Raw genomic sequence first — 21,555 nt, forward strand, 5'->3', positions numbered from 1 at the left:
TTGGTACATTCTCCTCACACTTAGTTTTTTTCTTTGCCTTTTTATTCTCCTTTATTCCATTTTAAATGAATTCAAGCATTTTAGAGTGTTTCTCAATTTATGTCCTTTCCGAGGTAACGATAATTTCGGTATTAACACCTAGTTTTCATCATTCATAAATATGTATAAACATGATTTTGAATTCTTTTAGTTGAAAATTTTTCAAATTTTCACAAAATTTGGCAACGAAACCAAGTGTAAAACTGAGAGAATTTATAACCCTTCCCCACACTTGAGATCTTGCAATGCCCTCATTTGCAAGAAATCAGTAAAAATTTAAATTCATGAGGGTGATTAGTGTAGAAAAATGATTAAAAATACCGAGTTTGCAAACCTATTGTTTTATATCACATTTGATATTTTACGTCTGGTTGTTAAAATTAGTAGTTTTTGCTGAACATAATGCCAATTTTTGAAAGTATGCTATTTTATCCTGTTTTGTACATAATATAAACTACAAACAAATATATACATAATATTTTCTTTTTATAAAACCTTTATTTATTAAAATAATTTAAATGAATAATTTTTAAAATTTTGTTTGCTTTTACTTTAGGTAGAGGTAGTTTCAGTACTTTTACCTAGTCCGTCCCTCAACAAAATTTAAAATTTGTCATTTTAAAGTGATTATTTTAAAAGCAAAGATTTTCAGGTTTTTAAATGTTTTTGGCATACTTTAGATCAATAAGATTAAAAATAATGATAACAAAATTTCTCGTCCCGCCCTCGGGTAAAGCAATTTCGGTTCAAAGACCTAGTCTTCAACTTACGATGAATTTTGGAAATCAATTTTTAACTTAATGAAATAAAGTAAATTTTGTTTTTAAATTCACACCAAACTTAAATTAAAAAATACATAAAATTAAAACTTCATTTAAATATAATTAAAATTTTTAATTTTACAAACTTATATTAGAAATATTAGTTTAAAATATTTACAAACTTAAATATATTGATTTTAAAAATTTACAATTTTAAAAACATGTAAGAATAAAATTAAATTTTTTTTTTTGTCTTTTATCCCACTTTAATCAATCAAATATTATCAAAAATATACGCCCCTCTTTTCGGTAAAGTAATTTCGGCTATATTACCTAATTTTACTCCTGACGAATTTTTAAAATATTTTGGATTGATTGATTAAAGATATTTATACCTTATGAATAAACGGTAAATTTCGAAGTGATGTAATAAATTTTTGTATGATATCAATAATTTCGGTTACGCATACCTAATTTTATTGAATACCAATTTAATACTTTATAGCGAACGATTTAGCGTTTATTATCAAAAGGTTAAAAGCAAATAAAAATAAATAAAAACTGTACATACTTACCTGTGAGATAGAATTCTCAGTGACCTGCTTTAGCCCACTCATAATATAGTCGGACTAATTGGTTTTCCATAGCTACATAGGCGTAACCTCGAGCATTCAACGATTTTTCTTCTAAACATATGAACGGTCCTTCTCTGCATAAAGTAACGAACTCGGTATTGGAATATGTCTGATTCGTCGAGCATTTTCCTTCGTGTGACCATTTTCCACATTTGTGACATCTTTCAAGGTGTCGTGCTCTTCTTTTCGCTGCGGATTTTTATTCTTCTTTACCAAAATGTAACTTATTATGATCGTTCCTGAGTTCTTTTCTTACTCCGTCCAATTTGGCTCTTATTACTGACACCAGGTCACTCGGAAGGGTGTCATTATTACGTTTAGTAATCAAAGCGTGTAGCATTAGACCATGGTTTAGTTCACAGGAATTCTTCATCTCGTAAAACCTAAAAAAAAATATAAATTCAGAATGGGGGGATAAGACTAGTTCTTTAGGGTCTGCTAGGGAAAGACCATTCGAATTCCATTCTTGAGAACTACACGAAAACAGAATATCTAACTCTAACAGAAATACATATTACTCTTAAAAAGATTCAAATCTCCCCACACTTAGTTAGCTGTGGTGTCAAAATTATGATTAACTTCGTTGTCAACTTTCATCGGATCATGTACGTAATGTTTAACTCTGTGACCATTTATTTTTAAATTCAATTCCATTTGAATTTATTAACTCTACTGTTCCGTACTGGAAAACTCTTTTGACTATGAATGGTCCAGACCATCTTGATTTCAATTTTTCAGGAAATAGCTTGAATCGTGAATTGAAAAGAAGAACTCTGTCTCCTTCTTTAAATTCTTTTGAACTTCTGATTCTTTTATCATGCCATTTCTTCGCTCTTTCTTTATAGATTAACGAATTTTCATATGCTTCATGTCTTAATTCTTCTAATTCATTTAGCTGACTTAATCGTAGATGTCCGACTTTATGTAAATCAAGATTACATGTCTTCAAAGCCCAAAATGCTTTGTGTTCAATTTCTACTGGAAGATGACATGCTTTTCCGTAAACGAGTTTGAAAGGTGTGGTTCCAATTGGACTTTTGTAGGCTGTTCTAAAAGCCCAGAGTGCATCCTCCAATTTCATGGACCATTCTTTCGGATTTGATCCTACGGTTTTTTCTAGAATACGTTTTAAAGCTTGGTTGGTATTTTCAACTTGTCCACTCGTTTGTGGATGATAAGCAGTGGAGATTTTATGAGTTACTCCATATCTTTTGAGAACTTTCTCAAGTTGATTATTACAAAAATGAGTATCCCGATCACTTATTAAAGCTTTCGGTGTTCCAAACCTAGCAAAAAGACGTTTTAAGAAGTTGACTACAACTCGTACATCGTTAGTTGGGAGAGCTTGTGCTTCTGCCCATTTAGATACATAATCAATGGCAACGAGAATATAGAGATTATTATGAGATTTTGGAAATGGACCCATAAAGTCAATACCCCAAACGTCAAATACTTCACATACTTGAATGACTATTTGTGGCATTTCATCACCTTGACTTATTTTTCCGGCCCTTTGACAAGCATCACAGGATTTGCAAAGAAGGTGTGCGTCTTTGAAAATTGTAGGCCAATAGAATCCAGCATCGTAAACTTTTCTTGCTGTGAGTTGAGGCCCATAATGCCCTCCTGTTGGTCCTGTGTAACAATGGTTTAAGATTTGACTAGCTTCATCCCCGAATACACATCGGCGTAATATTCCATCGGGACAACTTTTAAACAAATGTGGATCTTCCCAGAAATAGTGTTTTATATCACTAAAGAATTTCTTTCGTTTTTGGTAGGATAATCCTTTTTCAAGGAATCCACATACTAAGTAGTTTGCATAGTCTGTAAACCATGGAATTTTATTATAATCTATCTTCAATAGATATTTGTGATGACCCGTCCTAATCCACCTGGACGAATACATCAACATTTGGTCCCATTGCGAGGTATTTGACCTCTATGTGATACGTTTTGTAACATTGCATTCGTTTTAAAAGGTAATTCATAAATGAATATATAAATTCCAGGTTTTTAACATCTGATGATTCCTACGTATAGACAATCACCATTTAAATGGTTTACAATAATACATTTGTTGACAATACAGTCAAAATAAGGTACATGGTAATGGTTTGGTGAATGCAAGTTTCTTGTATATAGCATGTATGACTCCAAGCACATAACTTGTATCACGTATCAGCAAACAGCGGAAGACTTCTAGAAACCTGAGAATAAACATGCTTCAAGTGTCAACACAAAGGTTGGTGAGTTCATAGTTTTAATATTACACATAATCCGTATATCAATGTGGATTACAAAAGTTCAGTTGTTTCATTCAAAACTTTTATCAATATGTTTTAACATTTCCAATCATCTGTATGTAAAGGTTGATCACAAGATCTCAGTTGTTTTATCCAAAACGTTTATCAATAGGTTTTACATAAAAGGTGGATCACAAGATTTCAGTTGTTTCATCCGAAACATTTATCAATCGGTTCTACAAAACTGAGCACCCTGGTAACTAAACTTTAACGTTTATATAATTTGTACCCTTTGTATAATCATCTTAATAATACACGCAAACCAACGTGTACGCTTCTCAAATAGCATACGTCCGTTAAAAGGCTAGTGCTCTAGCTCGGACGGGGATATCAAGCCCTATGGATCCATATACTACTACTCGCGCCCACCAGTTCTTATAACTGGCAGTTACTAGTTACCAAAGCTAAGGGATTTTTGGTTCAAACTCGGTGTAGAATTTAGTATGTACTTGTATCCATTGCGTTTTAAATAAAGTGCATGTATTCTCGGCCCAAAAATATAGATTGCAAAAGCAATTAAAAAGGGAGCAAATGAAACTCACGCATATAAATATTGTATATCGGTTAATAAAGCATTTGCATGTATTCTCAGCCCAAAAATGTAGAGAGTAAAAGGGATCATATGAAACTCACTGTTTAATATTGATATACAATATTGTATGAAAGTACGTAGATGCATCGGAGATGATAAACACGAGGTTTGATTCACAAAAATACCCCCGAACATTACCCATAATTTCCTTAGCAATAACCCATAATTTCCTTAGCTCTAGCTCGCTTGGAAACCATTTTGAAAGTGACAAGCTCATAACCTCGTCGTAGTATTTTATGTATAATACTACTAATAATAATAAGATTAATAATAATAATATTAATCTTAATAATAATAATAATAATAATAATAATAATAATAATAATAATAATAATAATAATAATAATAATAATAATAATAATAATAATAATAATAATAATAATAATAATAAATATTATACGGAGTAATATATGTGTTTTACAAAACTGATTTCGATCTAATTTATAGATGTGGTCAGGCCAGGTCTGCCATGCGATCGCATGGCTCCCAAGGCCTTTTCCCATGCGATCGCATGGGGATGTTTTACAGCTCACATTTGTTTAACTTCTTGTTTGTCGACATAATTTTATATTAATATAATATATATAATTTAAATAATTAATTATATATTATATTAAATTCACATGCAAGTTGACTTGTAATTTTTGTTCCGATAAGTCGTACGTCATCACTCGACTTATGTCCCGGTTCCGGTTTTTCAAATGTCCTTTCGTACGCTAAGAAAACTTGCATTTTACATTTCGTGACTCGTACCTTTGTTAAAATATAGTCTTAAATTATCCATAAACTATGTCACTCAAAGTGTATCTTATACGTTTGAGTGTTTTGGTCATTTACTTCTATAAATCATCGTCTCACTATTTGTTAAAATACATTTTAAAATAGTGTTACTGTAGCAAAGTTACTGTAGCAATTCACTGTAGCAATTCACTGTAGCAAAGTCAATTTCACTGTAGCAAATAGTGATTTTTGAAAACACTGTAGCATTTTGAGTAATGTGGCAATTTGAAAAAACTGTAGCAAATTAGTGTTTTACTGGTTCATCTTAAACGCTTTAGTTAACTTATCTAAATATCAATCGAATAAATAAACGAATGTTACTATCGTTTACTAAATAACTTGAAATCATATATATTCAAATAGATATATAAACCAATACGTTTAATGTACGGTATCATGCAATTAAAACTTTGTTACGTTTTCAAGTTATAGTATATATATGTATCTATTTACATATAATGGTTTGCGAATCGTTGAGAACAACCAAAGGGTAATTGAATAGTTCAAAATTTTGAGATTCAACTTCATAGGCTTTGCTTATCGTGTCGGAAACGTTAAAGATTAATTTTAAATTTAGTCGAAATTTCCGGGTCACCACAATATTCATCAGGAAAGTTGTCTTGTATGGCAGATTCATTTAGAACTTCTAATTCGGGATTGTCAAGACGAGAAAGATGATCAGCGGCGAGATTTTCTGCTCCCTTTTTGTCTCGGATTTCAATATCGAACTCTTGTAAGAGTAAGATCCAACAGATTAGTCGTGGTTTAGCATCTTGTTTCGAAAATAAGTATCTAAGAGCAGAATGGTCAGTATAGACCACCGTTTTTGCTAGAACGAGATATGAACGAAATTTGTCAAAAGCAAAGATAATAGCAAGGAGTTCTTTTTCAGTAGTTATATAATTTGTTTGTGCTCCTTGCAATGTCTTACTAGCATAATAAATAGGTTGAAATCGTTTTTCAATCCTTTGCCCTAAAACGGCTCCCATTGCAAAATCACTTGCATCGCACATAAGTTCAAACGGTAGATTCCAATTTAGAGTTATCATGATTGGCGCATTAGTGAGTTTCTCTTTAAGAATATTAAAAGATTTGATGCATTAATCTGAAAAGATAAATAAAGCATCTTTTTCAAGGAGTTTGTTCATAGGAGTGGCAATTTTAGAAAAATCTTTTATGAAACGTCGGTAAAAATCGGCATGCCCTAGAAAACTCCTAACTCCTCTAACATTAGTGGGATGTGGAAGTTTAGCAATTACATCTACTTTAGCTCTATCCACTTCAATTCCTTCCTTTGAAATTTTATGACCAAGAACGATGCCTTCTTTAACCATGAAATGGCATTTCTCCCAATTAATTACTAGATTTGATTGCTCGCATCTAATAAGCATTCGTTCAAGATTAACTAGACATGAATCAAATGTATCACCGAAGAATGAAAAGTTATCCATGAAAACTTTCATGCATTCTTCTATCATGTCGTGAAAAATCGCCATCATGCACCTTTGAAAGGTTGCAGGGGCGTTGCAAAGTCCAAATGGCATGCATTTGTAAGCAAAAGTACCATAAGGGCACGTGAACATGGTTTTCTCTTGATCCTCGGGTGCGATTGGAATTTGAAAATATCCGGAGAAACCGTCAAGAAAACAATAGTAACTGTTTTCGGCTAATCTTTCCAACATTTGATCAATGAAAGGTAAGGGAAAGTGATCTTTTCTGGTGGCGTCATTTAATTTTCTATAATCAATACAAACATGCCATCATGTTACAGTCCTAGTAGGAATAAGCTCATTTTTTTCATTTGTGATGACAGTCATGCCACCCTTCTTAGGTACGCATTGAACTGGGCTTACCCATGGACTATCAGAGATTGGATAAATTAAACCTGCATCAAGCTGTTTAATAATTTCTTTCTTAACAATATCTTGCATATTCGGATTTAATCTTCGTTGGCGTTGCACATACGTTTTATGACCTTCTTCCATAAGGATTTTATGTGTGCAATACGAAGGACTTATTCCTTTAATATCATGAATCTTCCATGCAATAGCTGGTTTATGAGCTTTTAGTACAGAAATGAGTTGAGATTTTTCATTTTCAGTCAGAGAAGACAATATTATTACAGGTAATTCAGTTTCACCATGTAAATAAGCATATTCCAAATGGTTTAGAAGTGACTTTAACTCTAATGTCGGTGGTTCTTCTATCGATGATTTATATCGATATCTGTCTTCTTCTTTTAACATTTGAATTTCTTCTGTTGTTGGTTCATATCCATTAGCCATAAGTGTAGCTAACATTTCAGCTTCATCAATTTGTTCAGTTCCTTCTCCTAAAGAACATTCTCCCGTTCCTTGTAATTCTGGAAATTCTTCTAATAATTTTGCATGTGAATCTATAGTTTGAATATAATAGCATGTATCATCTGCAGATTGCGGTTGTTGTATGGCTCTATCAACTGAAAAGGTAACACTCTCGTCCTCTATACTTAAGGTCAGTTTCTTACCGAACACGTCTATTATTGCTTTAGCCGTGTTTAAGAATGGTCTTCCTAATATGAGAGGAACTCGAGAATCTTATTCCATGTCCAGAATAACAAAATCTACTGGAAATACTAAAGTACCAACTTTAACTAGCATGTTCTCCATTATCCCTCTAGGATATTTTACTGATCGATCGGCTAGTTGTATGCTTATTCGTGTTGGTTTCAATTCTCCAAGGTCTAGTTTAGCGTATAGTGAATACGGCATTAGATTTATACTATCACCTAAATCTGCCAATGCTTCTATTGAACTAAGACTACCCAGAAAACATGGAATCGTGAAACTTCCTGGATCTGATAATTTTTCTGGTATCTTATTCAAAAGCACTGCAGAACAATTAGCATTCATAGTAACAGCCGAGAGTTCTTCCATTTTCTTTCTATTTGTGATCAAATCTTTCAAGAATTTAGCATATCTAGGCATTCCTGAAATCACATCAATGAAAGGAAGATTGACATTTATCTGTTTAAACATATCCAAGAATTTGAATTGCTCGGCTTCAAGTCTCTCTTTTCTCATTTTACTCGGGTAAGGAAGTGGTGGTTAATATGTTTTAACATAAGGTTTAGCCTTAACTGTGTTATCTTCATTAACCTTTTCAACTACCGGTTATGTTTCCTTATCTTGTTCAGACTGTGGTTCTTGTGGAGTAGGAATAGCTTCATCAGAAATTACAGGCATTTCAGGTGGTTTAAGTGTAATACCACTTCTTGTGGTAATGGCTTTAGCTGTTTCATTCCGGGGGTTAGCATTTGTATCACTAGGTAAACTTCCCGGTTTTCTTTCACCTATCAACCTTGCTAGGTTGCTCACTTCTTGTTCCAGATTTTGAATAGAAGCTTGTTGATTTCTAAATGCTTGAGCATTTTGTTCATTGGTTTGTTTCTGAGATGTGAACAACTGAGTTTGAGAATCAACTAGCTTTGACATCATGTCTTCTAAATTTGGCTTTTTATCATCGGTTTGTGGTGGTTTGTTTTGAAAAATAGGTCTTTGCTGGTTGTAAGTATTATTGGATACTTGTTGATTGCTTGGACCTTGTTGGTTGTTGTATGGAACATTTCGGTTATAATTCTGGTTTTGATTGTAGATTGGTCTTGGCGGTTGATAATTATTCTGATAATTATTTCCAGGCCTTTGGTTTATGTATGAAACATTCTCTCTTTTTTCCATTGTTAGTTCAATACTGAGACAATCTTTTGTCAAATGTGGTCCTCCACACTGCTCACAACTAATTTGTATTGAGTGGATATCTTTAGTCATCTTTTCCATTCGTCTCTCGACAGCATCTATCTTTGCAGAAATGGAATCGAAGTCATGGCTAGAATCGACTCTAGCTGCTTTAGATGATTTAACGATATCTTTTTCTTGGTGCCACTCATGTGAGTGGGAAGCAGTGTTATCAATAATTTTGTAAGCATCAGTTGCGGTTTTCTTCATAATGGAACCACCAGCTGCTATATCGATGTCTTTTCTTGTAGTGATGTCGCATCCTTGGTAGAATATTTGTACTATTTGACAAGTGTCTAAACCATGTTGCAAACATCCTCTTAATAACTTTCCAAATCTTATACACGCTTCATATAGAGTTTTATTTGGTTTTTGTGTGAACGTAACAATTTCTCCTTGAAGTCTCACGGCTTTAGATGCCGGAAAGAATTGTTTAAGAAATTTTTCAACTAAGACATCCCATGTATCAATCGCCCCTTCAGGTAACGATTCTAACCAATCTTTGGCTTCTCCCTTTAAAGTCCAGGGAAATAACATGAGATATATTTGTTCATCCTCCACTTCTCGGATTTTAAATAGTGCACAGATCCTATTAAAGGTTCGAAGATGTTCATTTGGATCTTCCTTCGGCGCACCACTAAATTGGCATTGATTTGTTACCATGTGTAGAATTTGTCCATTGATTTCATAATCTGGCTTTATGTCAGGTTGAGTAATTGCGTGACCTTGGCTAGTGCGTTTAGCTTTCATTCGGTCTTTCATACTTAGAGGTTCCAGATTTTTCATGATTGAATTTGTCGAATCTGAATCACTATAAGATTCTGATTTAATGGGTTGTTCCTCGACAATCTCCGTTTGAATGATTGGTGGTTCCGGAGGAAAGATTAGTGGTTCAGGATCTCTGAATTGTCCCTGAATATCCTCCGGGTTCTCAATTGTGAGGTCGGGTTAAAAAAAATGGATTATCGAAAATTTGAATTGGAGTACTTGGTTGACTGGATAAAGATTCTAAAGAAAAATCAACGGCGACAATATTTGCTAGATGTCTTGATCGAGTTATAGGTGGTGAACGTACAAAAGGTGGTAAACGTTTTGCTCGGCGCATTCACTGAATATCCTATTAGTTATAAAATATAAAAATTATATAAGTTATCAAATTAATAGACTTTTCTGCTTTTGCCCACGTTTCGAATAGCCAATAGATGCAGCAAGGAGCCAGAACCCTTTAAATCGAAAGCTCACAACTCAGCCACTAACAAATCCAACTATTACTAAGAAGCAGAAAATTTGGATGTCTATCAATTTAACCGCTTAAAATAATTTTTCGTTGAAATTTAAAGAAATTTTAGAGAAGAAAAAGAAAATTCTATGTCCTAAAAACTAGAGCGTCGAAAAATAAGAAAGAAAAAGAGCGCGTTGAAAAATGTCGAAAAATAAAAGGTCGAAAAATAAGAAAATTGTAGCGCGTCAAAAATTAAAAAGGGATTCTAAACGAAAAACGAAAATTACTTAAAAGGATACTAAAATTTTAACACGGCGTCGCAAAATTTTAAGGCACCTAAATCTTAGTCTAAAGAAAAAGCACTTAAGAGATTTTACGGCAAAGCCTAAAAATCTAAAAGTATATAAATAACTATGGCAAAACTAAACTTAATACTAAAAGTTGTGACTAAAGTCTAAAAATCTAAAGGTAATAAAACTTAAAATAAAAACTTTTTTTTTATAGACAAAATCTTAAAAATATATACTTTTTATTTAATTTTTTTTTTTTTGGAATTGCATGTTCAAAACCGAAATTGCGTGTGTAAAATCCGAAATTGCGTGTTCAAGACTGAAATTGCGTGTTCAAGAACTGAAACTGCGTGTTGAAAATCTGAAATTGCGTGTTGAAAGTCTGAAATTGCATGTTCAAAACCGAAATTGCGTGTGTAAAATCCGAAATTGCGTGTTCAAGACTGAAATTGCGTGATCAAGAGCTGAAATTGCGTGTGTAAAATCTGAAATTGCATGTTCAAAAACTGAAATTACGTGTGTAAAATCTGAAATTGCGTGTTTAAAACTGGAATTGCATGTTTAAAATCTGAAATTGCATGTGTAAAATCTGAAATTGCATGTTGAAAATCCGAAATTGCATGTTCAAAACTGAAATTGCCTGTGTAAAATCTGAAATTGCGTGTTTAAAACTGGAATTGCATGTTTAAAATCTGAAATTGCATGTGTAAAATCTGAAATTGCATGTTTAAATTCTGAAATTGCGTGTTGAAAATATGAAATTGCGTGTTCAGAACCGAAATTGCGTGTGTAAAATCTAAAATTGTATGTGTAAATTCTGAAATTGCAGGTTCAAACTGGTTTGGCCCAAATACTATAATTTATTTATTTTTTATTAAATTTTTTTTAACTTTTTAAAAAAAAAATTTATTTGTTTTTTTAACGATTTTAAGATTTTTAAAATTTTTTTTTTTACGAAATTAATATTTTTTTAAAATTTTTTTTTACGTTTTAATTTTTAAAAAAAAAAATTTTATTTTTTTAAAATTTTTTTTTATTTTAAAAAAAACACGAGCTCCCCGGCAGCGGCGCCAAAAATACTTGATGTGCGTAGAGGTGTATACAAAATAGTTATATATTTATTATGAAAAACTATTAAATACGATACAATTTTACACTAGTTATTTATTTATTTGTAGAGTGGTTATACCTAAACCTTGCTACAACACTTATAGGCAGTGTACCTAATCGTATAGTAGTGTAGTTTTTAGTAAGTCCGGTTCGTTCCACAGGGAGCTAGCCAAGTTTAACGCTATATTTTTAAAACTATATTTGTATAAATATAAATATATGTATATAAATATTATTATTATTATAAAAGGGGGTTTTTACCGTTTAATGACCGGTTTGTCGATTTTAAAACTTTAGTCGCAGTTAAAACCTAATGTAAAATATTATATATATAAAAGACTTAATTTAAAGCTTAAAGTAAATGACAATAATTAAAGTGCGATAAATTAAAATGCGAAAGATAAAATGACAATAAATAAAGTTGCGATAATTAAAAAGTACGATAATTAAAAGTGCAATTAAATAAAATGACAGTAAATAAAAGTGCGATAATTAAAAGTGCAATTAAATATGAAATAAAGGAATTATGCTTATTTAAACTTCCGTAATCATGATGTTTGACGTCTTGATTTTAATTTATTACCCTGGGTTAATTGTCCTTTGTCCTGGATTATTCAATATGTCCATCTAGTTTTTGTCCATAACAGTCCATTAGTCATAAATATAAAGTGCGAGTGTCCTCATCAAATTAGTCTTATATCCGAAGTCAAATATTCCAACTAATTGGGGACTTAAACTATAATTACACCAATTTTCCTTGTATATAATTCACCCCTATTTTAATAAGTCCATTGACTATTAATCCATCCCCGTGTCCGGTTAAATGAACGATTATTAGTACTTATAAATATCCCGCCCATCTTGTCCGATCGAGTGTATATGGTTATTTATAGGTACGTTCAATTGTAAATCTTTATATTAAATTAACAAACTATCATTTAATTAAACAAATATAAAGCCCATTAATAGCCCATAGTCTAATTTCCACAAGTGTCGTTCTTTTGTCCAAACCCCAATTATGGTACAAAGCCCAATTACCCCGTCTTTAATATTTTAGCCCAACATCACGATTACTTCGGCTTAAATAAGCATAATAATAACTTAGCTACGAGACATTAATGAAAATAATATAAACATAACTTACAGTGGGTATTAATAGCGTAGTGGTACACGGACAAAGTTCCGACTTACAAAACCTTAAAACATTCGACTAACCCAACCAAACCATAACTTATTATTAATCTTAATTATAATTAAAATTATAATTATAAATATATATTACATAGAGAGAAAGAAAGATTGAAGGGTTGTTGATGAAAGTTTGTTGATTATTGATTGGCTGGCTTGAATTCAATTCAATTCATCGATGTAAGTTTTATTTAATATTATTATTATTATTATATTATTATTATGATGATGAATTATTTAAATATTATATTATATTCTTGAGCATAGTTGACTTGTAATTTTTGGTCCGTTGCGTCGCACGTTGATAGTTGGTTCATGTCTCGGTTCCGGATTTTTGAACGCATTTTCGTATGCTTAGATATCTTGTACTTTACGTTTCGCGACTTGTACTCTTTGTCATTTTTAGACGTTATTCATCAATAAATTGAACCACTTGGAGTGTAACTTGTACGTTTGAGCATTTTGGACGTTCTCGTCTTTCAAATTTTCGTTTTCGTCTTTAAATCTTCATTTTTGAGCGATTTTCGTCTTTCGTCTTCGCACTTATTTATTTAAACTATTACAACTAAAAATAAGGAAATTACAATTAAAAATATTACATTTTGGAATGATATTGCGTCTAAATATATGATCATTTTAGGCAATATCAAATATCCCCACACTTGAACGTTGCTTGTCCTCAAGCAATACAGAACTTGAAATTAAATCACACTTCACTCGAATCACTTTTTTATTCTCACACTTTTTACATCAGTGATTTTGATACATCGGTATAAACAATGATAGTAACGATATGGTTTACAGTCCCACATGACTATGAAAATTTAGATCCTTTAAGGAAATTGGATCTTTATGAAAACATTTGATCTTTTGAAAATTCAAGCTAGATTTTACCCTAGACAAGTTTTCCGGAATAACCCTTCACCGGTGTTTGCAAAATATTTTTGGGGGTTGTGTGGGTTTCAGATTTGAAAATTTTAGCTCAAAACTTGCGGTTTTGTGTCACCCACTTGCTAACCTTGTATTGGGAAAGCAACACGTCCAGTATACTTGCTCCGTATATTACCTTTTGGTAAACTACCGTCCGGTTGTAAAGGAAAGCGTTGAACAAGCAACTGTTAAGGCATTGTCCCATGACATGCTTTTAATTATGGTCTATAACGTGTCGGATGCAATTACTATCCTTTGTAGGAGCAATAGTAAATATCACCCTATAGTTTCGGAAGTCTGCTATACCAAGTAACCAAAAGTTTGTGATCTGGCACATGATTCGGTCACAATCACGCTATGCAATCACATCTCTCTCACAGTTTATACCCGTTTTGGTACAGGTGACCTACTATTGAGTTTCCCGAACTCGTAGGATTTCATGTCCAAGAAAATGAACATGTGGAGCACTTTTGGCTTCTTTGAAATCACGAATTAGGCCATAAAATACCAAGCCAATTTTCATTATAAAGGTTTTGGCCGAATTTTTAATTGTTTTTCTACTTTTTTTTTATTTTTAAGCTAACTTTTCTTTTTTTATTATTTTATTTTACCCCTAATTTTTCATTTTTTTTTACGACCAAAACCCGTGAAACGTCAAGTCTTTTTAAATCAAAACTAATATGATGATGATTCCATTAACAACCAACCCGAGAGATTTTACATCCCCCACCCCACACTTGAGATCAAGTAATGTCCCCATCACTTGAGATCAAAATTAGATAAAAATCGAAAGGATTACGTGAGAAATAAAATATAAAAACTTATCGAGCTTAACCACTGATCGCGGAATGCCAGTGACAGATGGCGCTGAACTGACTGCCAGCATAAGAACATCGTCCATTCCCGATCATCACACCAATATCATCAATCATGCAGTTTTGCTGAACTTAATGCCAGACTTGAAAAAAATCATTTCACCAACAAACCTAACAAACATAAAAGAAACTACATAAAACGGGACAACGTGGCACCACCCGGTACTGAAACACCTTGTCCCCGAATAAATCCACAGTACATAATTAAAGAAAATAGTTATTAAAGTACAAAACCAAATAACATGTTTGCAAACAAATACAACATGATTAACAGGCACGCAGGTCCTCAACCCTGGTAATCATCAAACGGCCATCCATAGGTTCCCGAACCACTACTGCTCGGACGCCCGCCCGGATACTCCTGCTGGAACCTCAACTGTGCGTCCCTCATAGCCTCTGTCTCTCTATAACGCGGCGGATGCTCAGGACGGTTCTGATCATAATAATAAACCGACTCCTGATTCGCCGTACCATAATACTGCTCCGGGTTAGAAAAATACAAACGCGAATTATGGCGCTGCCAATCGACACCATATGCAATCATCCCTGTATTATAATGATTAGCTCTTGCGAGCTCCTCCATGCGCTGCTGACTCTCCCCACATCTGAGCATTGTGTCGACTAACCTCATCATTATGCTTTTCCACCACCTCGGTATGCCTACGAATGTCATGATGAAACTCCTCATTATCAGCTTGATCTATAGTATACTGATACACATGATTTTCTACCTGACCTGCAACATCGCCATAATCTAAACCCATTCTATTTACACTATTTATCAGATTGTCCCAACCTTCCTGACTCGGGCACCAAGAATCTTCAAAATGTGTACTAGCAGATGGACCAGCTCCCGTGCTAGGTCCCGATGAAGAACCACCTGCAGCCCCAGCTGCACTCGTACCTGCTGCACCAGAACCCACAGGTTCCCGATACATCACCAATCGATTTTCAAAACCGGGCATCAAAATCTTCCTATTAGTATAGAACATCGAACCAAAAACTGGCATACTCTGATCTGTCGTACGCAACCTGCTCAAATCCACATTCAACTTTCTCGCAAACATAGTAATATAATGGCACTCCAAGAGCTTCTTTCCCGGAGCCGTATCGCTTGCACATTTGCTCAAGTAAGTAGCTATAGAACCAACAATGTCAGTAAGCTTCCCCTCTTGATTTGATTCATGTACCACAAATCCTTATTATTTGATTTCTCATTCCCATTTACCCGCGAATTAAAAGTACAAGCCACCAACCTTTGCAACAACCGATCGAATGGTAATTTAATTTTCTCATAGCTTACTCTTCCTGCATGAAAAATTTCACCTCCAGTCAATCTACCCCAAAAAGCAACAGTGTTAAAAGGCTCATGCTTGTAAAATTCAGTCCTAATCAAATAATCCGGAAGTCGGATATTATCCAATTCCGGATACAAATCTAAAGCTCGAGCAATTTGAGACCGACTCATTGCTTGATTTTGGCCACCCAAACGAAACCGCATAAAATTACGCTCATTCGGATCCAGGGTATTAGTAACCACCAAAGAAGAGAAAAACTCCTTGCATAACAACGGATAAATATCATCATGAAGCGAAAACACCCCCTCCCACGGGCGGAGAATCGTGTAGTTATAAGACAACATTAGCATAGAATCAAACTCTCGACGAACTTGAGCTTCCTCAAGAAAGCTCCAATCAAAGTACCAAGTGAAACCAATAACCCCGTCATTTATCCTTGCAAACTCAGTCGGGTACTCATTCCTGACGTACTCAATCCAATCCCGCGGATCCTCTTGCGGTGCTTGTGCGTCTGCTGAAGCACTTGGTGCGGTTCTAGTACGCTTTGCTTGACTCTGCATTCACAATTTAACCACAAAACAACCACAAAAACTCAAAAGTTAGTGTTAGCTAAATTTACATTCGCAAACATCCTCTTTTACTCATTTTCCTTTTCTAATTAAACATCACATAAGAGCATGTCTCAAAATAACACTATCCTTCGCAACCAACTAAACAATCATGCCATGTTACCTGAAAAGCTAGAATCAAAGTATCAATAAAATTTAATCTCCAAACAAACTAGGCTTAGCAATTCATGTACAAAAACTTGAACTAACTCAAAATAATCCTTGAAAACACTACAACGCATGAAAAGCTCCAAATATGCGCAAACATACTCAAAATTATTAACTTAATTAGCAATCCAACACAAAACATCAAAAACCAAGTAACTTCTCACTTGACCCGCCCAAATTACCCTACACTATCATGAACTACCTCCATTAACCTTCTCACATACAGAACCACAAATTAAAACTTCAAATTCAGATTTAATCTCATAGCAAACCCTAGCATCAATAATATGTACTAATCACATGTAAACATCATACAAATAAGCATATTAGGCATTATTAACACAAATCATGTTAATCATTAAGCATTTAACGAATTAGGGTTAACCCCACACTTGACTTTCAATTAATCATCAATTAAAGAATAACTAACAAAATTAGAGATGAAATGAAGTGCAAGAGTAAGAGGAACGGACCCTAGGAGGCATGATTCACTAGTAATTTGAGAGAAAATCACACAAAGAATTTTGAGAATTGAAAAACCCTAGCTTTGAGATGCGTTTGTATATATTTGTGTATGTTAAAGTGGGTGTAAAATGGTATAAAATAGCCTTAAAACCCCTAAAAATCGACTGGACCCATTTAAAATTCGGGTTATAACAATTGGGTTCGGGTCATAAAAGCAGCGACGGGGACCGATGAGCAGCAATGCGCAACGCGCATAAACCCGCGCGGCGCGCTTTATAATGTATTCGGGTTATAACAATTGGGTTCGGGTCATAAAAGCAGTGACGGGGACCGATGAGCAGCAATGCGCGGCGCGCACAAACTCGCGCGGCGCGCTTTATAATGTATTCGAAATGCGCGGTGCGCGATATAACATGAAATGAGGTCAGAGAATTTACAAAAACTTCAAGCTATTTTTCTTCACAAGTGCGCGGTGCGCACGTATATGCGCGGCGCGCAGACCTCCAGACACGAATTTCTCCGCTTTTTTCCAGACTTAACTCATTTTTACTCATCCTTAACGAACCAAAACACTAACGCTGATCATATTATACCTGTTTCAAGCATGAAAAATAAAATCTACAAAACTAATATACAAATTCTACAACAAAGATTACCACCAAGATTATCACGCGTCGGTGGAGGTAAAGATGAGTTTAACCTCATCATCCAACTCTTGCGGTCCATCGACATAATGTTTTATACGATGACCGTTCACCTTAAACTCTTCCCCCTTCGAGTTAACCAAATCAACCGCCCCATGGGGATAAACCTTACGAACAATAAATGGTCCCGAACACTTAAACTTTAACTTTCCGGGAAACAACCGAAAACGTGAATTGAAAAGAAGCACACGATCCCCCTCCTTAAATTCCTTAGGATCTTTTAAACGACTATCGTGCCACTTCTTTGTCCTTTCTTTACTAATCAACGAATTTTCATAAGCATCTAACCGCAATTACTCTAACTCATTTAATTGGCACAAACGCAGGCATCCCGCCTCCTTAAGATCTAAATTGCTCGTTTTAATAGCCCAAAAAGCTTTGTGTTCAATCTCCACCGGGAGATGACACGGTTACCATAGAGTAAACGAAAAGGAGTGGTTCCGGTTAGTGTTTTGTACGCCGTTATAAATGCCCATAAGGTATCATCAAGCTTAAACGACCACTCTTTAGGATTAGAACCAATTGTTTTTTCAAGAATCCTCTTTAAAGCTCGGTTGGTGTTTTCGACTTGCCCATTGGTTTGAGGATGGTAGGATGTTGAAACTTTATGGGTCACCCCATATCGCATCAACACCTTTTCATGTTGGGCATTGTAAAAGTGAGTTCCCCTATCACTAATTAAAGCTTTCGGAGAACCAAACCGAGAAAAGAGTTGTTTAAGGAACGAAACTACAACCCGTGCATAATTAGTGGGCAAAACTTGCGCTTTGACCCATTTTGAAACATAATCGATGGCAACGAGAATGTAGAGCTTATTATTAGATTTTGGAAACGGGCACATGAAGTCAATCCCCCATATATCAAAAACCTCACAAACTTGGATGACATTTTGAGGCATCTCATCTCGTTGGGTGATTTGACCCGCTCGTTGACAAGCATCGCACGATTGACAAATTCGGTGGGCATCCTTGAAGATAGTAGGCCAATAAAAACCGGCCTCAAAGACTTTTTGCCCCGTCACTTGGGGACCATAATGCCCACCCATTGGTCCATGATGACATTGGACAATAATGCGCTCGCATTCGTCTCCGAAAACACATCGGCGGATCATTCCATCGGAACACCGCCTAAAGAGATAAGGGTCCTCCCAAAAATAATACTTAAGGTCACTAAAGAATTTCTTACGTTTATGATGTGACCAACCTTTTTCTAAGAACCCCACGACCAAGTAATTAGCAAAATCAACGAACTAAGGATCTTCACACTCCTCCACCTTCATGAGATATTCATCGGGGAAATCATCATGAATAGTAGTCTCATTGAGAACCTCACGGGAGGGATTCTCAAAACGTGAAAGGTGTTCGGCCGCTAAGTTCTTGGCACCCTTTTTATCCCGGATCTCAACATCGAATTCTTGCAAAAGCAAGATCCATCTAAGAAGTCTAGGTTTAGCATCCGGTTTAGCGAAAAGGTACTTAAGAGCAGAATGGTCCGTAAAGACTATAGTCTTAGATAAGACTAAGTAGGACCAGAACTTATCAAATGAAAAGACCACCGCAAAGAGCTCCTTCTCAGTGGTAGTATAATTCAATTGCACTCCTTGCAAGGTCTTGCTTGCATAATAAATGGGTCGAAAATGTTTCTTGACCCTTTGACCCAGAACAGAGCCAACAACAAAGTCAGAAGCATCGCACATAAGCTCGAATGGAAGGGACCAATTCGGAGCAATTATGATGGGTGCATTGATCAGTTTCTCCTTAAGAAGATCGAATGCCTTTTGGCACTCGTCGGAGAAATTCCAAGGCGTATCCTTTTCGAGGAGTATGTTCATCGGGTTAGCAATTTTAGAAAAATCCTTAATGAATCGCCGGTAAAAACTGGCGTGCCCGAGGAAACTCCGAACACCCTTAACATCGGTGGGAGGTGAAAGGTTCTTAATAGCTGTTACCTTCGCGGGATCTACCTCGATACCGTTCTTAGAAATCTTGTGCCCGAGAACTATACCTCCTTGCACCATGAAATGGCACTTCTCCTAGTTGAGCACACGATTATACTTCTCGCACCTCTCCAACATCCGTTCTGAATTAAGAAGGCATGAATCAAAAGTGTCACCGAAGACCGAAAATTCATCCATGAACACCTCCATGCAATCCTCTATCATATCGTGGAATATGGCCATCATGCACCTTTGAAAAGTGGCCGGAGCATTGCAAAGGCCAAAGGGCATGCGTCGGTATGAAAAGGTGCCATACGGGCACGTGAAAGTTGTAACATCCCGCGTTTTTCCGTTAAATTTATTTTTAACACTATCTTTTTTTTATTTAATAATATCTTTCGTTATTTAAATTCGTAGTTTCCGTTGACTAACGTTCATAATATTTCCGTTATTTAATTATAACATCACTCATTTACTCGAGCGTTTTCAAAATATTCATTCGGTAAAATCCCGCACCCGCTTCTAAACTCGAGGGACTAAAATTGACACGGGGCAAACTAGTTGACTAGGTCAACTAGTCCACCCCAATCACCACCATTCAATCATCTCCATCTCTCTCTCTCTTTCTCTCTAGCAAGAACACACACACAAACACCCAATTCAATCATTCATCATCTAAATCGGATTTAGCAAGCAAACATTAAAACAAATTACATTTTCGTGATCCTCTCTTCATCCTCTACATTTTGGTACCAATTTCATCAAGTTTGGGTAACTTTCTAAAAACTCTAGATTTCTATAAATTCGTGTTTTTGACTTGAAATTGTGTTAGTTAGTGTCTATGGCTCGTGTCTAGCATGAATATATGATTTACTTGCTCGATTTGATGTTTTGAGTAACTAGTTTGAACATTTGAAATGGGTTTGCTTAATCTTGCATTTTGGAAGATTAAATGTTGTTTGATTGTTAAAGTTCATGTTTTAATTGTGTTACTAGTATCACTAGCTTCGTTTTGATGCGTAGGTTGATTAAGAAAACTTCAAACACATGATTATTGATTTTTGTGAATTTTGGTTAGGGTTGATAGACTTTGAAATGAAATTTTGATGCGTTGAATGCTTGTTAATGTTGTTAGTAAGTGTTTAGATGCAATGTATGCTTAATTACCTTCGAAACGGCATATCGTATATGTAAATTGGTTGCCCGAATCATAAAATGCATTTTTGGAACTTGAACCTTGATTATGAATGTTTAATTGCGGTTTTTGGTTGTTGTAAGTGGAAGTTTGATTGATGCAATGCATTTAGATGTTTTCCTTGTCAAAATACCTTTCCGATGGTATAAGATACATGTTCTAAGTGTTTTCGGTGCATGAGATGTGTTAAATTGTATTTTGGTTCGTGACTTGGACCATTTTTCTGCAAACTGCATGTTTCCCAGGTATTGCGCGCCGCGCATATACCCGCGCGCCGCGCAGAATTAGAAATCCCAGATGTTTGCCTTCGTGGTTAGGTTCTGACCAGGATTTACACTTGGGTGCGCGCCGCGCAACCCATAGCGCGCCGCGCATCTGCCCAGCTCATTTTGTCTTTGTTTTTCATGTCACAAAAATGTTTCCCGCTTTACTATAACCCCGTTTACCATGAAACTTGACTATTATGCTCGTATATGACTTCTCATCATGAGAAAATTGTCGGATACCCGACCCGACCCCGTTGACTTTGACTTTGACCAAGTTTGACTTTTAGTCAAACTTAACCAAACGATTATACAATCGTTCTAACATGCTTAACTACTTGTGTCGTGCATGAAACTTGACAAATTGATCCACGTGCTATATTAATCGAGTCGTAACGAGCCATAGGACTAATTGAA

Source organism: Rutidosis leptorrhynchoides, chromosome 8 (genome assembly GCF_046630445.1).
Source record: "Rutidosis leptorrhynchoides isolate AG116_Rl617_1_P2 chromosome 8, CSIRO_AGI_Rlap_v1, whole genome shotgun sequence".
NCBI lineage: Eukaryota > Viridiplantae > Streptophyta > Magnoliopsida > Asterales > Asteraceae > Rutidosis > Rutidosis leptorrhynchoides.